This window comes from Odontesthes bonariensis, chromosome 21 (assembly GCF_027942865.1).
Source record: "Odontesthes bonariensis isolate fOdoBon6 chromosome 21, fOdoBon6.hap1, whole genome shotgun sequence".
In the NCBI taxonomy this organism is placed as follows: domain Eukaryota; kingdom Metazoa; phylum Chordata; class Actinopteri; order Atheriniformes; family Atherinopsidae; genus Odontesthes; species Odontesthes bonariensis.
In genome coordinates this window covers 23,532,173-23,549,837 of record NC_134526.1, presented here as the reverse complement: position 1 = coordinate 23,549,837, position 17,665 = coordinate 23,532,173, and the positions used below count along the sequence as shown (strand labels likewise).

Below are 17,665 nucleotides of genomic sequence, written 5' to 3'. Positions count from 1 at the left end.
TCATGCAACACAAAATAATCTTAAAAGTCACAGATGCTGCATGCTTTAAAACAACACTCTAAAATACATCATATAAAAAACACGATAAAAAGCCTTGATCCACCAGTTGACATATATTGTGATATATATATATATATATATACATACATACATAGGCTACATATATATATATATTGAATATATTAGACTTAGACAGACTTTATTGTCATTCAAAAACACATTTGCAATGCACATTTGAACGAGATTCCTTTGCAAGGCTCCGAGAAACAGAAGACAGTAAAACAGTATAGCTATAAAGTAGAATAAAAATATAAAAAAAGTAGAAACAGAATAAAAATACATGACTTATTTACAGAAATAAAAGATAAAATGAAAAAAAAAAGGTAGTGCAATACAGTTCACTGTGTCCATATAAAGTGATTAGTGTCAAATGTATGGGGGGGTTATTGAGATATTGTGTTGGGAAACTTACCATCTCTCAGATAATAATAGAATTATACATTTAAACACTTCTAATTTAATGCTAACAAATAAAAGATTTGTATGTTCTTTTAAAACAAACCTTTTGCATCACAAATCTGTGCTAACTCACTTCATTACACTGAGCTGTGGTTTCCACAGAAAACTGCCCCTCTGACTGGCAGTGCATAGTCCTCTCTTCACAGTTCAACTTGGCTTATCAGGTCACACCTACAGATCAAAGATAACAAGTTATCAGCAAATACATTTGATTTTGTAAAATTTTTTCTATCTAACTCAAATATACATTTTATTTGTACATTGATCAGTATTTGTCTTAATTACCTTTCATTTTATCCCATATGTACTAACTAAACAAATCTGAACACCTGCGTAAGCATACGCCCTATAAATGGGCTGCTTTTGAGCCGGACTTCCTCTTTAAACAGCAGCAGAGTTGAGCCCTTCCAAGGGACAGTCCAAAGGTTTTTATAGAATGTCCTTTTAGATTAACATGAAACAAACACTCCTCTGAAGTTAAGTACAATCCAGCCTTCAGCAAACCTCCAAGTGATTTTGATACAGTAAATCAGACATAGAAAACAAAAACAGATATCCACCTTTCAGCAAAAAGATTTTCCTCCAAATACGATTTTCGTATTTTAAGCACTGTTGCTCGAAATGCATCCTCTCTGTTCATGCCAAATAAAACAGGAAAAAAGACAAGTCTGCAACTCTTTGAACAGCAGCATTTGGAACATTTCCTTACCAATATCAGCAGGCAGGATTCATCAGGGTTACACTTTGAATGGTGTTGAACATTTGCAGTGTTGAAGTATTGTGGCAGTTTCATTAGAAACTTTGTGTTGTATTTTAAAGATGAAAAGCAGATAAGATGGAGGAAAACAAAGACGACACACCAGGAGGAGGGGAGGGAGAATCTGAAACCAAACTGGTTTGCTCTGTGACAAATGATGAAGGTAATCTAAACATTTGAAAATAATTTTTCAGGTATTTTGTTTCAAAGACTAAACCTGTGTGTACTTTGCTTTCTCTTATGGCCCTGCAGTCCACGTGGAGAGTAATGATGACACCAAGGTGAGAACAAGATATTTTCTCCCTCTTTTAGATATTTTCTATTTTATACATCATATTCCCAATTTGTTCAAAACTGAAACTAATCACCAAATAAAATCCCATTTTTCTTAGAGTGATCCAGTGAATGATCCTCATGATGCTCAGCACTCAGGAAAGAATGAAAGTAGCACAGAAGGGGAGGCTGAAACCAAAACTGCATCTGAGGCAAGCGATGACAAAGGTAATACTTTAGGATGATTGGTTGGAAGGCTTATTTAACAACACATACTCATTAAATTATAATGAACACTGTGGATTAACTACTGAAGCTCCTTTTTTCCCTTTTCTTTTTCAGTAATACCCAAACTCAAACTTGTGTTAATTGGTGACACCAACTCTATTGAGATTGGATCAAAAAATATCTTAATTGACCATGACAAGCAAACAAACATGGAGCAGTTTTCATCCAAACTGTATGATTTGTGTGGTCAGCACATCTGTGTTATTAACATGCTTGGTCTTCCAAATGCTGACCAAATCCCATCCATTCAGGCAGTCCATGCCTTTATCTTACTGCTGCCAAACGGCCTTCACAGCAGCCAATACAGGTCAGGAATACAGTGGTTAGAGAAAGGTTTTGGCAAAAGAAATCTTTCTTATGTAATGACAGTTGTGACTCACAAGTCAGATGAAAGCTGTGAAAGTGCACTGGCAGACCTGAAAGCTGAGAGTAGTTTTTCTGAAAAAAGATACCACACATGTACAAGATGTATGATGGATGAAAACCAGATCATTTCTCTTCTGGAAAAAATAGATGTCATGGTCTCTGAAAACAACCCACGATGCTACAACAGACAGATTTTTGAAAATGTTGAAGAGCAGAAAGAACACCTGGATCCCAAAAACCACAAAGAGGAAAGAGTAACAACAGGTAAGATTCCAGTGTGGACAGAACTTTAATTTACTTTCTACCAAGTTGAACAAATTATTAAAAGGGAAAAATACAGAAAAAAATTGAGGAGCACTGACAAACTAACATGTTTCAATGCACAGTTTCTGTTTAAAAATACCACATTATGCCCTTTGTATTCACATAGCTTCTAAGCATGTAAAATGTTTATAATATTACAAAAATTAAGATCAACACTAAAGGGAGTTCTGCTCACTGGAGCCTATCCCAGCTACCATTGTGGGAGAGGTGGGGTATAACCTGGGCAGGTTGCAAGTTCATCACAGGGCCACACAGAGCACGCTCTCTCCTACGGACAGTTTAGAATCAACTATTAATCTGCTAACTATCACACCGCATGCAGACCTGTATAATTGTGACAGTAAAAAAAAAATCTCACTTTAACCTTCCCCAAATAATTTTGGATATTTTTTGCTGTGATCATATACGGGCAGAAAGCTCCTCTTGGAGAATAACAAATTATATATTTTGTTTTGTCTTATTTAATAACGACTTGATGCAAAGTGTAATCAACATCCTGGAACTGCAAGGGTTTCATATTCCTCCAACAATGCACACCACATCCAATCTAACATTACAAGAAGCTAACTAGTGATGGACTATGAGGCCAATTCTGATTACAATCATTTTTAATTCTAATTTTTAGTATTTGTAACTGTAACTATGTACTGTGGTTGGGTGAACAAAAAAAGAGGAAAAAAAGAAATCCTCAATTTCTGGAGCACAATATGTCCTTCAGTTATTAGGAATCATGTGTCATTTGTTGATTCCCCTCAATATGACCCATAATGGTGCTCTATGCACTACTGCCCCCTACAGGGGATTGAAGGGAAACACTGTTTCCACATCAGAGCAGATGTCATACTCAAGAAACTTTATCAAGAAGAATCCAGAATCTTTATTTGTCCCCTGCAGCTGTGCACGTGCACCAGCAGTGAAATGTGTATTGCAAATAGCTCAACTTTTCAAGGTAGCAAAATAAGAATGAAATGGAGTAAAATAAATTTAAGATAAATAAGTAAACATCTAAGGGGTGGGGGAATATACACAGTACTATCAACAGAAATATGTGGGATGAGTGTTATGCGGGGAGATTGATAGTTGTGGAATTAAAGAACAGATACGTGTAGATGCACTGATTGTAGGATGCTGCACTTTGAATTGTCACTTTTCAAAAATTAGACCAATCCTATGTGTACTTTGCTTTCTCTTATGGCCCTGCAGTCCATCTGGAGAGAAATGATGACACCGAGGTGAGAACAACATATTTTCTCCCTCTTTTAGATATCCTTACAGCAGTTTTACAACCCAAACGATTTCCATAGCTTTTAAAGGTAGGGTAGGGGATCTTTTTCTGGAACATTTTTTTACATATTGCTTGAAATACTCTTCACACCCCCATTGCAACCAATTAATTAAAAGTTTTGGCACAAATATGACAAGTTTTAGTGGCCTCTCGAACGTACAATCTAGGAAAAACAGTATCCAATCATTGTGAACGGACCGTTCACAATGATTGGATACTGATGCTGTCTATCAAACTGCAATCTGCTCCTCCCTCCCCCTCCTTCCCCATGTGCGCGTACCCTGCTTCCTGAACGAATTAAGCCTGATTTATGCTTCAGACGCAAAGCCTCTGACGCTCGGACGCATAGCCTCTGCGAGCGTCAAAATCTTGACCACTCCCCCACGCAGACGCTCTGCGCGCGTTCTCGTGCACCTCAGAAAAATCCTGACTACGCGACAGACGCACGCAGACCACCAACGGAAGTGCGCAGACAAAAGCGGCTGTGATCGGTCCTTGGTATGCCTTTCTGGTTGTCTGTGTGGCTTCCTCCTTTGCATTTTCGCCAACTCCAATAAAAGAAGCTGTTCTTCTTCGATGTCGAGCAACTCCAGATCCATATCTTGCATACACGCGATTGTTGTTTTGAAAGATAAAAACTTCCGCCGGCGCCGCCGAAGTTCTCGTCACCGCCCACCGAAATTCTCGCGAGTTCTCAAATACTTTTGGGGGGGAAACCGCTGTGCGTCCCCAGACCAAGGTTGCAGAACCATAACATGAAAAGTGGTTCGCGACCAGAGCAAAGCAACACGTCAAGACGATAGACGCAGAATTATAATCTGCCCTTTACGCGTCCAGAAGCTTGGCAGGAAGCTAAACTAGAGCCAGCTTGGCTAGCACCTAGCATTATTAAACGTATAGTTAGCATATACCAAATACTAAATACTAAATACGGCAACGATCGATGCTTGCTGTCAGAACAGCGCTCGTGCACCTTCGTGCTTGTGCGCGTTCATGTACTCTAGAGGCGTGCCTTCGGGGGGAAAGTGAAGAAAAGGGTTGGGACTTTTTACCTGTGTATTTTCAAAATGCAGCTTCGCTGGACTCAAAATCCAGGATCTCCTACCCTACCTTTAAGTGATGACTTCTTCTCTATCAGGTCAGGATTATTGCACAACACACATGTGCAATCCTGAATTTAAAAAAATACATTTCCATGTGATGTTTTGTTGTTTGACTGTGCTTCTATTTTATACATCATATTCCCAATTTGTTCAAAACTGAAACTAATTACCAAATAAAATCTCATTTTTCTTAGAGTGACCCAGTGAATGATCCTCATGATGCTCAGCTCTCAGGAAAGAGTGAAAGTAGCACAGAAGGGGAGGCTGAAACTAAAACTGCATCTGAGGCAAGCGATGACAAAGGTAATACTTTAGGATGATTGGTTGGAAGGCTTATTTTACAACTCATACTTGGGCTGTAGTCTCAGCAGATTATAATGAACTCTGTGGTTTAACTACTGAAGCTCTTTTTCAGTAATACCCAAACTCAAACTTGTGTTAATGGGTGACACCAACTCCATTGAGATTGGATCAAAAAATATCTTAATTGACCATGACAAGCAAACAAACATGGAGCAGTTTTCATCCAAACTGTATGATTTGTGTGGTCAGCTAATCTGTGTTATTAACATGCTTGGTCTTCCAAATGCTGACCAAATCCCATCCATTCAGGCAGTCCATGCCTTTATCTTACTGCTGCCAAACGGCCTTCACAGCAGCCAATACAGGTCAGGAATACAGTGGTTAGAGAAAGGTTTTGGCAAAGGAAATCTTTCTTATGTAATGACAGTTGTGACTCACAAGTCAGATGAAAGCTGTGAAAGTGCACTGGCAGACCTGAAAGCTGAGAGTAGTTTTTCTGAAAAAAGATACCACACATGTACAAGACGTATGATGGATGAAAACGAGATAATTTCTCTTCTGGAAAAAATAGATGTCATGGTCTCTGAAAACAACCCACAATGCTACAACAGACAGATTTTTGAAAATGTTGAAGAGCAGAAAGAACAGCTGGATCCCAAAAACCACAAAGAGGAAAGAGTGACAACAGGTAAGATTCCAGTGTGGACAGAACTTTAATTTACTTTCTACCAAGTTTAACAAATTACTAAAAGGGAAAAATACAGAAAAAGATGGAGGAGTACTGACAAACTAACATGTTTCAATGCACAGTTTCTGCTTAAAAATACCACATTTTGCCCTTTGTATTCACATAGCTTCTAAGCATGTAAAATGTTTATAATATTACAAAAAGTAAGATCAACACTAAAGGGAGTTCTGCTCACTGGAGCTTATCCCAGCTACCATTGTGGGAGAGGTGGGGTATAACCTGGGCAGGTTGAAATTTCATCACAGGGCCACACAGAGCACGCTCTCTCCTACGGACAGTTTAGATTCAACTATTAATCTGCTAACTACCACACCGCATGCAGACCTGTCTAATTGTGGGGATAAAACAGCAATCTCCCTTTAACCTTCCCCAAATAATTTTGGATGTGTTTTGCTGTGATCATATACGGGCAGAAAGCTCCTCTTGGAGAATAACAAATAATATATTTTGTTATGTCTTATATTTTATGACAACTTGATGCAAAGTGTAATCAACATCCAGGAACTGCAAGGGTTTCATATTCCTCCAACAATGCACACCACATCCAATCTAACATTACAAGAAGCTAACTGGTGATGGACTATGAGGCCGATTCTAATTACAATAATTTATAATTCAAATTTTTAGTCTTTGTAACTGTAACTATGTACTGTGGTTGGGTGAACGAAAAAGGAGGAAAAACAAAATCCTCAATTTCTGGAGCACAATATGTCCTCCAGTTATTAGGAATCATGTGTCATTTTTATTTGTATCTTTATTTGTCCCCTGCAGCTGTGCACGTGCACCAGCAGTGAAATGTGTATTGAAAATAGCTCAACTTTTCAAGGTAGCAAAATAAGAATAAAATGGAGTAAAATTAATTCAGGATAAATAAAAATATATAAGTAAACATCGAGGGTGAGAGGGCTATACACAGTAGTATCAACAGAAATATGTGGAATGAGTGTTATGCGGGGAGGTTGATAGTTGTGGAATTAAAGAACAGATACTTGTAGATGCACTGATTGTAGGATGCTGCGCTTTGAATTGTCACTTTTCAAGAATTAGACTAATGCAATCAGCTTTTTTTCCTTCATCATCGTGCAGCAGAAGAAATGAAGACGGGCACTGAAATCAAGTCAAACGTAAGTTTAACTTATGTCGTGATTCATTCATATAATCTTAGTACAGAGTTTGTCACGTTTTTATTTATTTTATCTAATCTTTGGTAGGTTAACCTTCAGTTACATGAAAAAAAAAGACAATTATTTGTTTCTAGACACAATTGAATAAATGGATTTTGTGTTCCAGTTTAGATGTTTCACACCAAGTCTTTTTTATTTATTTATTTTTTCAACTGAAAATGTGTCTTAAAAACATCTTTAAGGTCCACAGACATCTTGGCTAAAATTGGGATGAATTTGGTTCAGAGGTGAAATCTTAGTAGAGTATAAGTCTATTTTAATGCTTTCATCAAACATTTACATTTTGCCCAGATTTCAGAATTATTGGCGACGTAAATAGAACTTTCTTACTTGGGAATTCTGTTAACCTTCACCTAAAAGCACTCTTCACAATTTACTGAACTGAACAGCCACACATCTGTAACCTCAATTCCAAAAATGTTGTTTCAGAAAGAATATTTAAAAAAAAAAAAAGATTTACGAATCTCTTTTATTCTTTAGCCTAGGCAATATCAAAGTACTGATCTTCGATATTGCCTGCTTGTCTAATAATTGTTTTATTTTGCTGATGTGATTATTCCTGACAGTCATTCTTCATAAGTAAAGTTAAATGTGTACATTTCTTCCTGTGATCCATTACAGGAACATGATGGTGCTGAACGCTCAGAGAAGAATGACGACAACACACCAGGACAGTCTGAAATCAAATCTGTTCCACATGAAACAAAGGAGAAAGGTAGCATTTCCTGAAAGATTTGGATTGTACAATTGGTACAAGATCAAACTACTATTGTTATACATTCCACATTCTAGAACGGTGCTGGGAAATAACACTTATTAGCATTAAGCATTAAGTAGTGAAGATAGTTTCTCCAGTACAGGAAATTTTTACGGTTTGAGTTGTTTCAGACGGTTAGAAATGAGCTCTTTTGAAGGTCCTATTCTGATTAGCTGTTTAGCTCTGTTCCCCTGTTAGATTTCCTCCCTGCTTTTCCAAACTGAGAGGGTACCAAATGCCATCTAATTTTAAAAAAAGAAAGAAAGAAAGAATAAAGAATATCCCTTTGATATGAAACATAGTTGTGTTTAAAAGTTCTTTTGTTGTTGTTGTTCACTGTTGGTCTTTTAGGTCGAGTTTAGCATATTTTAGTATAGGTGTGTCAACAGTTTTTTACTTTTACTGTCTAATTCCACAACACACTGATCTGTCCTGGTAATCTGGTAAATCATTTCTTTTCTGCAGGTACTTTCAACATGGGTATAAGTGGAAAGGAAATAAAGGTCAGTCACTTATTTATTGCATATAATCTTTTGGATAATCTATCATTTATTATTTAGAAAACAGTAAAATAGAATTTATTAATTTATTATTTTCAGCAGACACAGGACATTTCTGAAGAAAACAGAAAGAAACAGCAAAAAGAAACTGAAATGCTGCTTGGCAGACTTCACCTTCAGGACAAATGTCCACACAAGATGTAACCAGCAGACTTTCTTAAAATAGGTCCACCTGTGAGGCAGAGCAATGATACACTTGAAAAAGATCTGGCTCATACTTTTCTTCAGAGGTTAATGACATTAGATCACAGAGCGAGATATATCCCTGTACTGCAAGATGGTTCTGAGGCGAGCCATTCAGAGTCTTTTCCAACATCTGACACTGTTGATGCAGATGATGGTGACTTAGATTCTCTCTTTAGCACCAGTGTAGACATTGATCAATCAAAACAGGCTCACATGCACCCTATGGATGTTCAAATGGCAGTATTTCACTGCTCAAACAGCTTCCTGAAGCAAAACATGATCACAAAGGTGTCACAGTGCCAGTATGCCTTACCTTTACTTGTTCCTGACCCCATCACAATGGACATTGAGTGTCCTCTGTGGACGTTCAGGCAAATAACAAAAACATGGAAGATAGCATCCAATCAAGGCAAAGAAGATTCCAAGCCAATCATGAAGAGCATGCCGATCTGCAAAGCTGAGACACCCCTGGTGTCATTTTTCCGCCTGGGTTCACTGTCTCAGTCTAAATCTCAGCTCATGAACACTTTGATCAACAACCGCCACAGCGCCTTCTTCCACAGAAACTGTCCAGGTAGCACCAAGTCTCGTCATTTGATGGATGGTGTGGCAGAGATAGCCTGGTACTGCCCTGCTGGAAAACCCAATGAGTCATTCAATGACTGCTTTGCCTTCTGTAATCTTCACGGAGATTCTCTATCAATTGAAAAGCAGCGTGAAATACTGACAGAAAAATCTTCTGTCATTGTTGTTCTGGTACCAACTCTGGAAAAAAGCCATGGAAGTAGTGCAGTCATATCAACGCTTTACAGGTCTCCAAAGCCTCTAATTATTCTCATTGCTGACAGTGACTGTGGTGCATCTCAGACGAAAGCACAAAAATACAAACTGGGCCTGAAAGACAGAAGCCAGTCAGATGTTTCTGAAGAGCTGAAAGACATAATCAGAAAAATTTTGTCTGCACCTCATAAATCCTTCCAGCTTGAATCTATGGCCGAGGTGTCTGGAATCAGAGTGGATGAAGATGGCACAGACTGCCAGAAAGGGAAATCTGCTGCAATGAAAATAGTAAAACTGATTCAGGGGATGGATGTTTCCAAGATCAAAGATGAATTTCTTCCTTGTCAAGGCCAACTTTGGCATGAGTGGTGCAGAATAAACAAAGAACTGTATCACCTGAAAGGTCACATTGAGAAGGAAAAAGCTCAGAAAGAAAAGCAACTCATGGACATTCGACAGAAACAATGTGCTGCTTCCAACAGTGAACTGATGAAGTCATTCACTGAAAGCCTCGTGGGTTTGCCACCAACAGACAGAGAATACTTTCTTAAGTGGACTCAGATCCTAATAGATGGCCTCTCCACAGATGATCTTTCTTCAATTCTCCAAAACTACGACGAAACGTGGTCTGAGGTTTTAACTTTGAAAAAGAAACATGACAAATCTGCTCTGCTAAAGGACAAACAAACTAAGCTTGAACAGTTATCAAAAAAGCTGCAGTCAGCAACATTTGGCTTGGAGCACATCTTTAGAGAAATGGGACAGATCTACGAAGCCCATAAATCTCAGAAGGAACAAACGCACAGCCAACAGGCTGACTGGGTTAAATACCCTGAGCTGGCTGCAGATCTGATGATATCAGGACACCCGATGGAGCTGATGGATGGCGATGCTGGTCAGGTACCTTTGATGTGGATCTCTAGTCTTTTACAAGAAGTCATCAAGAAACTGGGTGACAAGAGAGTGTTTGTGTTGTCAGTTTTGGGTGTACAAAGCAGTGGAAAATCAACCATGCTGAATGCCATGTTTGGATTGCAGTTTGCAGTGAGTGCTGGCAGGTGCACCAAAGGTGCCTACATGCAGCTGGTCAAACTGTCAGAGGAACTCAAAGGTTTCCAGTTTGACTATGTCCTAGTAGTTGACACTGAAGGATTGCGTGCTCTTGAGTTGGCCGGTAACGCCACTCTTCACCATGACAACGAGCTGGCAACTTTTGTTGTTGGCTTGGGAAACATGACATTGATCAACATCTTTGGTGAGAATCCAGCTGACATGCAAGATGTCCTGCAGATTGTTGTTCAGGCTTTCATGAGGATGAAGAAAGTTGAGCTTTCTCCAAGTTGTGTGTTTGTTCACCAGAATGTTACAGATATCGCAGCTGCAGAGAAAAACATGGATGGAAAGAGACGGTTGCAAGAAAAACTGGACAAGATGGCTCAACTAGCTGCCAAAGAGGAGGTGTGTGATGTTGAGTGCTTCAGTGATGTCATTGCTTTTGATGTGCAAGAAGATGTGAAATACTTTGCCCAGTTATGGGAGGGAAGTCCACCGATGGCACCTCCAAATCATGATTACAGTGAAAGTGTCCAAGAACTGAAGAAAACCATCCTATCTAAGGCCTCAAAGTCTGCTGGGATGTCTTTGTCCCATTTAAACAGCAAAATTCAGGACCTGTGGAAGGCATTGATGAATGAACACTTTGTTTTCAGCTTCAAAAACACGCAAGAAATTGCAGTGTACAGAAAACTTGAGGTCCAGTATGGGAACTGGACCTGGGACCTGAGGAAAGAGATGCTGACCATTGAAAACCAGCTTTATCCCAGAATTGAAAAGGGACAACTTGACAAGGTTGAGCTCAGTTATCTTTCCAAAGAAATGAGCAAAACATATGAGGAAATTCAGAAAAATATGACGGCTTACTTTGAGGATCACAGTGACAAAGAAATCCTGGTTCAGTGGCGGGGCCGATTTGAGAACAAAATCAAGGAGTTTCACGAGGAACATATCAGAGGAGTGAAAAGAAAACTCGATGAAGTTATTCAGCAGAAGAATGCTCGTAAAAAGATGGACAATAAGAAGGTGGAGTTTGAGACCAAGCTGCTGCAAAAGAGCAAAGAACTTGCACACACATTAAAAGATGTGGTAAAAGATGAAGAAGAACTCAAAGCACAGTTTGACTCTGTTTGGAGTCACTGGGTTAAAGAATTAACCTCAGATACGAAACCCATTGAGGACATCAACGTGGAAGAAGATCAGTCAGTTGTCCTTCAAGACCTTGGGACTGAATGGTCTCTCATCAATGAGTCAAATAGGAATGGGAGATACAAGTGTAACCCGGTCAAAAACAGTAATATCCTTCTAGAATAATAAAAAGTCAAACAGATTAAAAAAGGTAAAAGTTCATGGTAATGAATGGTGTTTTGTGTATTAAAAAGTGCATTTAATGTTATTATTTCATGTTCATAAAAGTGTTAAAACGTTACATCATTATTATTGAAAGTACAGTAAGAAATACGCATAACTGTTTCTGAATGTATTTTATTGTGAAAGGGTTCGTACGTCCCTGTGTTTTTTTGTTGGGAGAAATCGAGAGAGAGAGAGAGTAATGGCTGAAGTCCGAGAAGCGCGTGGGAGAAAGTGAGTTAGAGGACTGTGAAGTGAATGTCTGTCACCAGAGTTGTGGAGGTGTTCGACCAGAACTCTTGCAAGAACTTGGTGGAGGTTTTCCTGTTGGCTTGAGTGGAATACTCAATCTGAGAAAAGACGAAGCATAGAAGCTAGCAGCTAGCCCAGCAGCTAGAAGTTTCCACAAACTTTTGCTAAAGCTAGCGACCAGCTAACTGACGGCAGAGACGGTGGGGATTGCGTGTGGAGTCGCAGACGGAGCAACAGAGCCAGAGCGCTGGAACGGAGCCGAGCACCGCGGCATTGGCAGTGGCGTGTCCTCCAGGCGGAGCCTCTTCTCATCACTTCGTCTATCTTGCAGCCATTAGTCCACCTGTGGTGTGGATAAGTCACTCGGGGGGTAAGGTACCTTTTTTCTTTCATATTGCCCGGTTGTGGCGAAGCAGCCATCTGGTTTAAGGCTACACCGTACCCGAATTTCATCCAGGCCTGCAACGTTTTGAACGGTATATTGAAACAGTGGTTTAATTTCATTGCCGGCTTTTTATTTTCATGTGGCCCATTTAAGTGTCATGTATTGGATGTGGTTTGCATTCTGAAAAGTTTTGAACAGAAAGTGTGGATCTGTTGAGTGCATAGTCTGATTTCATAAAGGTGATTAAGAATATTTTGAAGTTAAAAACAAAGGTTTAAGGAAGAATATCCATATTTTTATTTTATTTTATTAATTAAATGATTGAGATCTACTTTTCTAAAAGCTTGTGTTGTGAACTTTATTACTTACCTGCTACTTACCTAAAAGAGGACTTCATAGGTAAGTTAAAAGAGAAACCTTGTGGTAAAAAATAACTTGATTTAAAGGTGAAGTTTCACAATATTTATAAACCACTTTCCCAAGTATTTTTGTTGTATTTTAGGAATTACTGAAATCCAAATCTTATTGTTTTGAAAGAACTCAGGTTAGCCACCTCTCATTAATAGTTCAACCCACTAGAGAGGCGCTACACAAAATCCTGTCAGAAGCTGGGAATTACTTTGGTTATATAACCCAAAAGAAGTATCAAAAACTCCACAGTGAAAGTCAACAATATCAAGAAAGTAAGAGGGTGTCACACCCATGGACTCACGTTTTTAGTTTCATGTTTTAGGTTATGTTTGTGTCACTCCATGTTTAGTTTTTGCCATTTTAGTTTCCCTGCACTCTGTTTATCAGTTTCACTCACTTCACCTGTGTTTTTTCCCTCAGCTGCACTCACTCCCCAATCACTCTCACTCCCTATTTAGTTTCCTGCCTCCCCTTTCAGTTTTGCCGGATCTTTGTTTCATGTCAAGTTGGTAAACCCATGCGATACTATCATGTTCCATGTTCCATGTTCCACGTCGTTTTCAAGCTAAGTATTTATCCATGCCGTGTTAAGTTCTTTGTTTTGTTTTTGTCCACAGTTACGTTTTTTCCGGCTCAGCCGCGTTTTATGTTGTTACTTTGTTTTTTATTAATAAATCTTCCTTGTTTTTGTAAGTCCGCATCCGTGTCCTCCCTCCACACCCCCAACCTGACAGAGGGAAACCAAGGATACAAGCAGACAAGGCAAAGGTGTCATGGCATCTGCATTCGGTTATTTCCAACAAATGATAGGAATTGCCTCGCCAACACAACAAAATGTGGGAGAAAATGAATCCAGGAATCCTTTTCCACATGAAGAACAGAAATTGATCAGATCCTTCATTAATGATGTAGAGCAGCAATCCCTGGAGACCATCAAGAACAAACCTGTTGCAACAAGAGGCTACAGATCAACTTATCTGCAAGAAGTGGCCAAACATGTTCAAAAGAAAGTGACAGAATTTGAATCAGGCAAGAAATTCACATTTAAGAAAGAGTTTACAGTTGATCTCTCACTGTATGTTTTTGACAGGACAGCAAGTTGGCTTCTACAGTCTCACAACACATACAAACGCAACAATGATGCTCTCACATATTTGGACAGCAAGAAAAAGGAGTATTACAACATTTTCAGAAGCTATTGCAAAGGTAACTCATCTGCTGTGGTGTTTGGAGAAATGATCTGTGAAAAACTGAAGGTTTCTGTCCACGAGGCTGTCTGCAACATGACTGCTGTTGATCTCGCAGGAGAAATGAGGTGCAATTACCCAGCATTCAGTGGGAACAGGTTGAACCTGGAGAAACACGTGTTGAAGTCTCTAGCAGAGAAAGCGGAGTTCAGTAGATTCATCACCTACATACAAAATCCAAGAAGGCAAGTAGAGGCTTTTATAAAAGAAGAAGTAAAGAAATACATGTTCACAGATCACAAAGACAAAGGACTGAAGATACTGAAGAAAAACGCAGACGACATCAGCAAGCTCGCCAGTCAAGCTTTATATGAAGCAACGGATAAAGTCACACAGCAGTCAGGAGATGTAGACATGTGGATGAAGGAATTTTCTGCTTTACTGAACAAGCTGGCATTTGATACCATTTGTTGTAAAAACTTCAGAGACATCAACAATTTTGATTTTCTTAAAGAAGAGATAGAGGAAGGCCTTAAATCCATCGTTAAAGAGATGAGCCGCCTCTCTCTGGAGATGGTTCAGAAGTGCAGGCAGATGCCCGACCAAATTCTCATTGATCAGCTGTGTAACTGCTGCTGGGAACGATGTCCATTCTGTGCAGCCGTTTGCATCAACACCCTTAAGGATCACAGTCCTGAAAAACACAGTGTTCTGTTTCATCGACCCTCTGGAGTTGAAGGATGGCACACAAGAGGCACAGTGGATCTGGTCATTGATTTCTGCACCACATTAGTAGGAAGTGACAGACGTTTCTACCCCAATCATGACTCAGAGGAGACTGTCGCTTTCAAACAGTATCCAACTGCTGGGGAGAGGTATGCATCATGGAGCATTACAGCGGATGCATCTATGCTGGCATACTGGAAATGGTTTGTCTGTCACTTTCAAAAGGAACTGGAAGACCACTATGACTTGAAATTCCAGGGCAGAGGAGAAATTCCCAGTGAATGGAGAAACTACACTAAAAAAGAGGCTATTGAAAGTCTGGATGAAATGTGCAGATTGTGATAAAACTGCAGCAAATAGCAGCTCTTTCTGCTTCGATTAAGCAGATGGAAATATTCAGGATGAAGCCTGGAATAAACCACATATTATCTGGTTGAGTTTAATTCAGTTCTAAACAGAGTTAGTTATGCTAGATTGTGATGTGTAAGGATCTGTGGATATGGCTTGAATGGAACTTCAACATGTGGTCCGTCTGATTATCAGTGATTCATTTTAAGATGATGATAAAAATGATGGCACAGATCAGAATGAAGATTTTATCTGAAGGTCTGACACTTAAATATGACAGATCCATGCTTTATGCAAGTTCAGACTGTGTGCAGAGTTCATTTTGCTTTCTAGAATTCATTCATCTCTCTCTTCCCCTGTCTGAATGAATATATGTACCAAGTTCTTTTTGGTTTTGAGTCATGTTTAAGAGATCAGAATAAGAACTTTGAGTTCATACAATGTTTTTCACTTTCTTTGTTTCAAACATTATGAAAAATCATCAACCAGTGAATTCAAAGAAGAAATGAAAAGATAATTTCTGAGTTCATCACATTTACTTCATTTGAAAGAGGATACGTGAGCCACAGTTTTTTGGAGTTTTTCCATTTTGTTTCTTATAGTATTGGTCTCATAACAAAGAACATGCATATCTGAATTGTGGCATTTTTGTGAGCTTTCATGTAAAAGTATTTGGCCCCACAGCAGCAAACTTCTTATTTCAACATTTTAAAGTTTCATTTTTCTTTTTTTTTTCTGTGAATCTTTTGTTTTGATCAAGTTTTGTTCACTGAATGTTTAGTTTTTTGTTCAGTTGATGAATGGCTTTGTTCTCATGTTATATTCTTCAGTTATGTTCTTGACACCTTTTAAATGATATATCACCCATGTTATATTCAGCATATTTTGACTTAATAAAGTTAAATCCAAAGACATCTCTTTCTGAAAATAGTTTTATTCATTTGAGCTGTGAAAATTCCGACTAATGTGCCATTGGTTGTCAGATGATTTTCTTCTTTCATGAGTAAAGAAACAGACAAACGCCTGACTCAGCTGAACGTAGACTCTGCCAATGGGTGCCTACAGAGGGTGCTGCTCCCCAGCCCCAACAGATGATTCCTTCTGCACATGTGGTGAGATAATACAGGTAATCACTCCCAGCATGGGGTTCATGTATAAATTTCTTCATTAAAAGTGAGCAGAGAAAATGTAGTAGTGATGATTATACTCAAACAGTATATCATGACCATCACTGTCACAGATTAATTCACTGTTTGTGTCTGTTTGCGTTTATATATATATAAAAAAGTCATATTAGAGAAGTAAAACATGTGCCAGTAATGCTGTACAGTTAAATTAAAGAAATGTATAATTCAGAACATGACAAAGACTGCGTCAAAAAGTCTGGCCTCAGTCTCTCAGCTGATCTTATGTCCCTCTTCTCTCACTGTGGGTTACAGACATGGCCTTACAGGCAGGTTCATTCAGTGCTGATTACTAGATCTCCTCTACATTGTGTTTTTATTCTATTTGATTTTTTTTTCATGAATATGATCTCTTGTGGTTAGCACCGTCGCCTCACAGCAAGAAGGTTCCAGGTTCAACTCCCAGCTGGTTCTTTCTGTGGAGTTTGCATGTTCTCCCCGTGTATGCGTGGGTTCTCTCCGGGTTCTCTGGCTTCCTCCCACTGTCCAAAAACATGCATGTTAGGTTAATTGGTGTCTCTAAAAATTGTCCTTAGGAGTGAGTGTGAGCGTGTGTGTGGTTGTGTGTCTCGTTTGTCTCTGTGTGGCCCTGTGATGGACTGGCAGCCTGTCCAGGGTGCACCCCGCCTCTCATCCCATGACCGCTGAGATAGGCTCCAGCCCCCCCCGCGACCTGACCGACGGATTCAGCGGGTATAGAAAATGGATGGATGGATGATCTCATGTTTTCCATGATCAAATAGATCAAATAGAGCCTTTGGTTACATTCTTATTATTCGCTGCATTTTCAGTTCTGATTGTGTTCAGATTTAATGCTGATCAGATTTGACAGTTTGCCACCAAAACTGCAATTGTTTTGGATCTGACTTTCATTTGAACAGGACAACCCACTGATATACCACACACATGCACACCAGGTAGCATCTCTGTATGCACCCGTATAAATGAACAAGCATAAACACACTATTTGTTGAATTTGTTAACCAATCAGAGGCTGTCAGGCAGCAGTGTGTAGTGACTGCAAAGATGGGTCAAAGTGGTCGGTGATGTATTTTCTGACTTTCGAATCAAACCCATACAGCCTGCAGAATATCACAAGTTTAGTCAAAAAATGAATGTGAGGAGGAATGAGGAAAACAGGACATGTTGGTATCTTGCAGGAGGTCATCTGCAGGTTCAACACAGTAACACTCAATACAATGCATATGAGAATTAATTTTCCATTACAAATCTCTGTCCCTCTGTGGGTGCTTCACTTATTAAGTAAGGTAAATGTCAGGTTCAAATACCTTCAAATTTATAAAGAAGAGAGAGAGAGACGTTTAGGATTTTTAAC

The 17,665-nt window shown here is 39.1% G+C and overlaps 1 pseudogene; it reads left to right on the top strand.

The window, feature by feature from the left end:
- The first annotated feature begins 1,531 nt into the window (after nt 1-1,531).
- Nucleotides 1,532-15,799, top strand: LOC142370709 (interferon-induced very large GTPase 1-like; annotated as a pseudogene).
- The last annotated feature ends 1,866 nt before the right edge of the window (nt 15,800-17,665 follow it).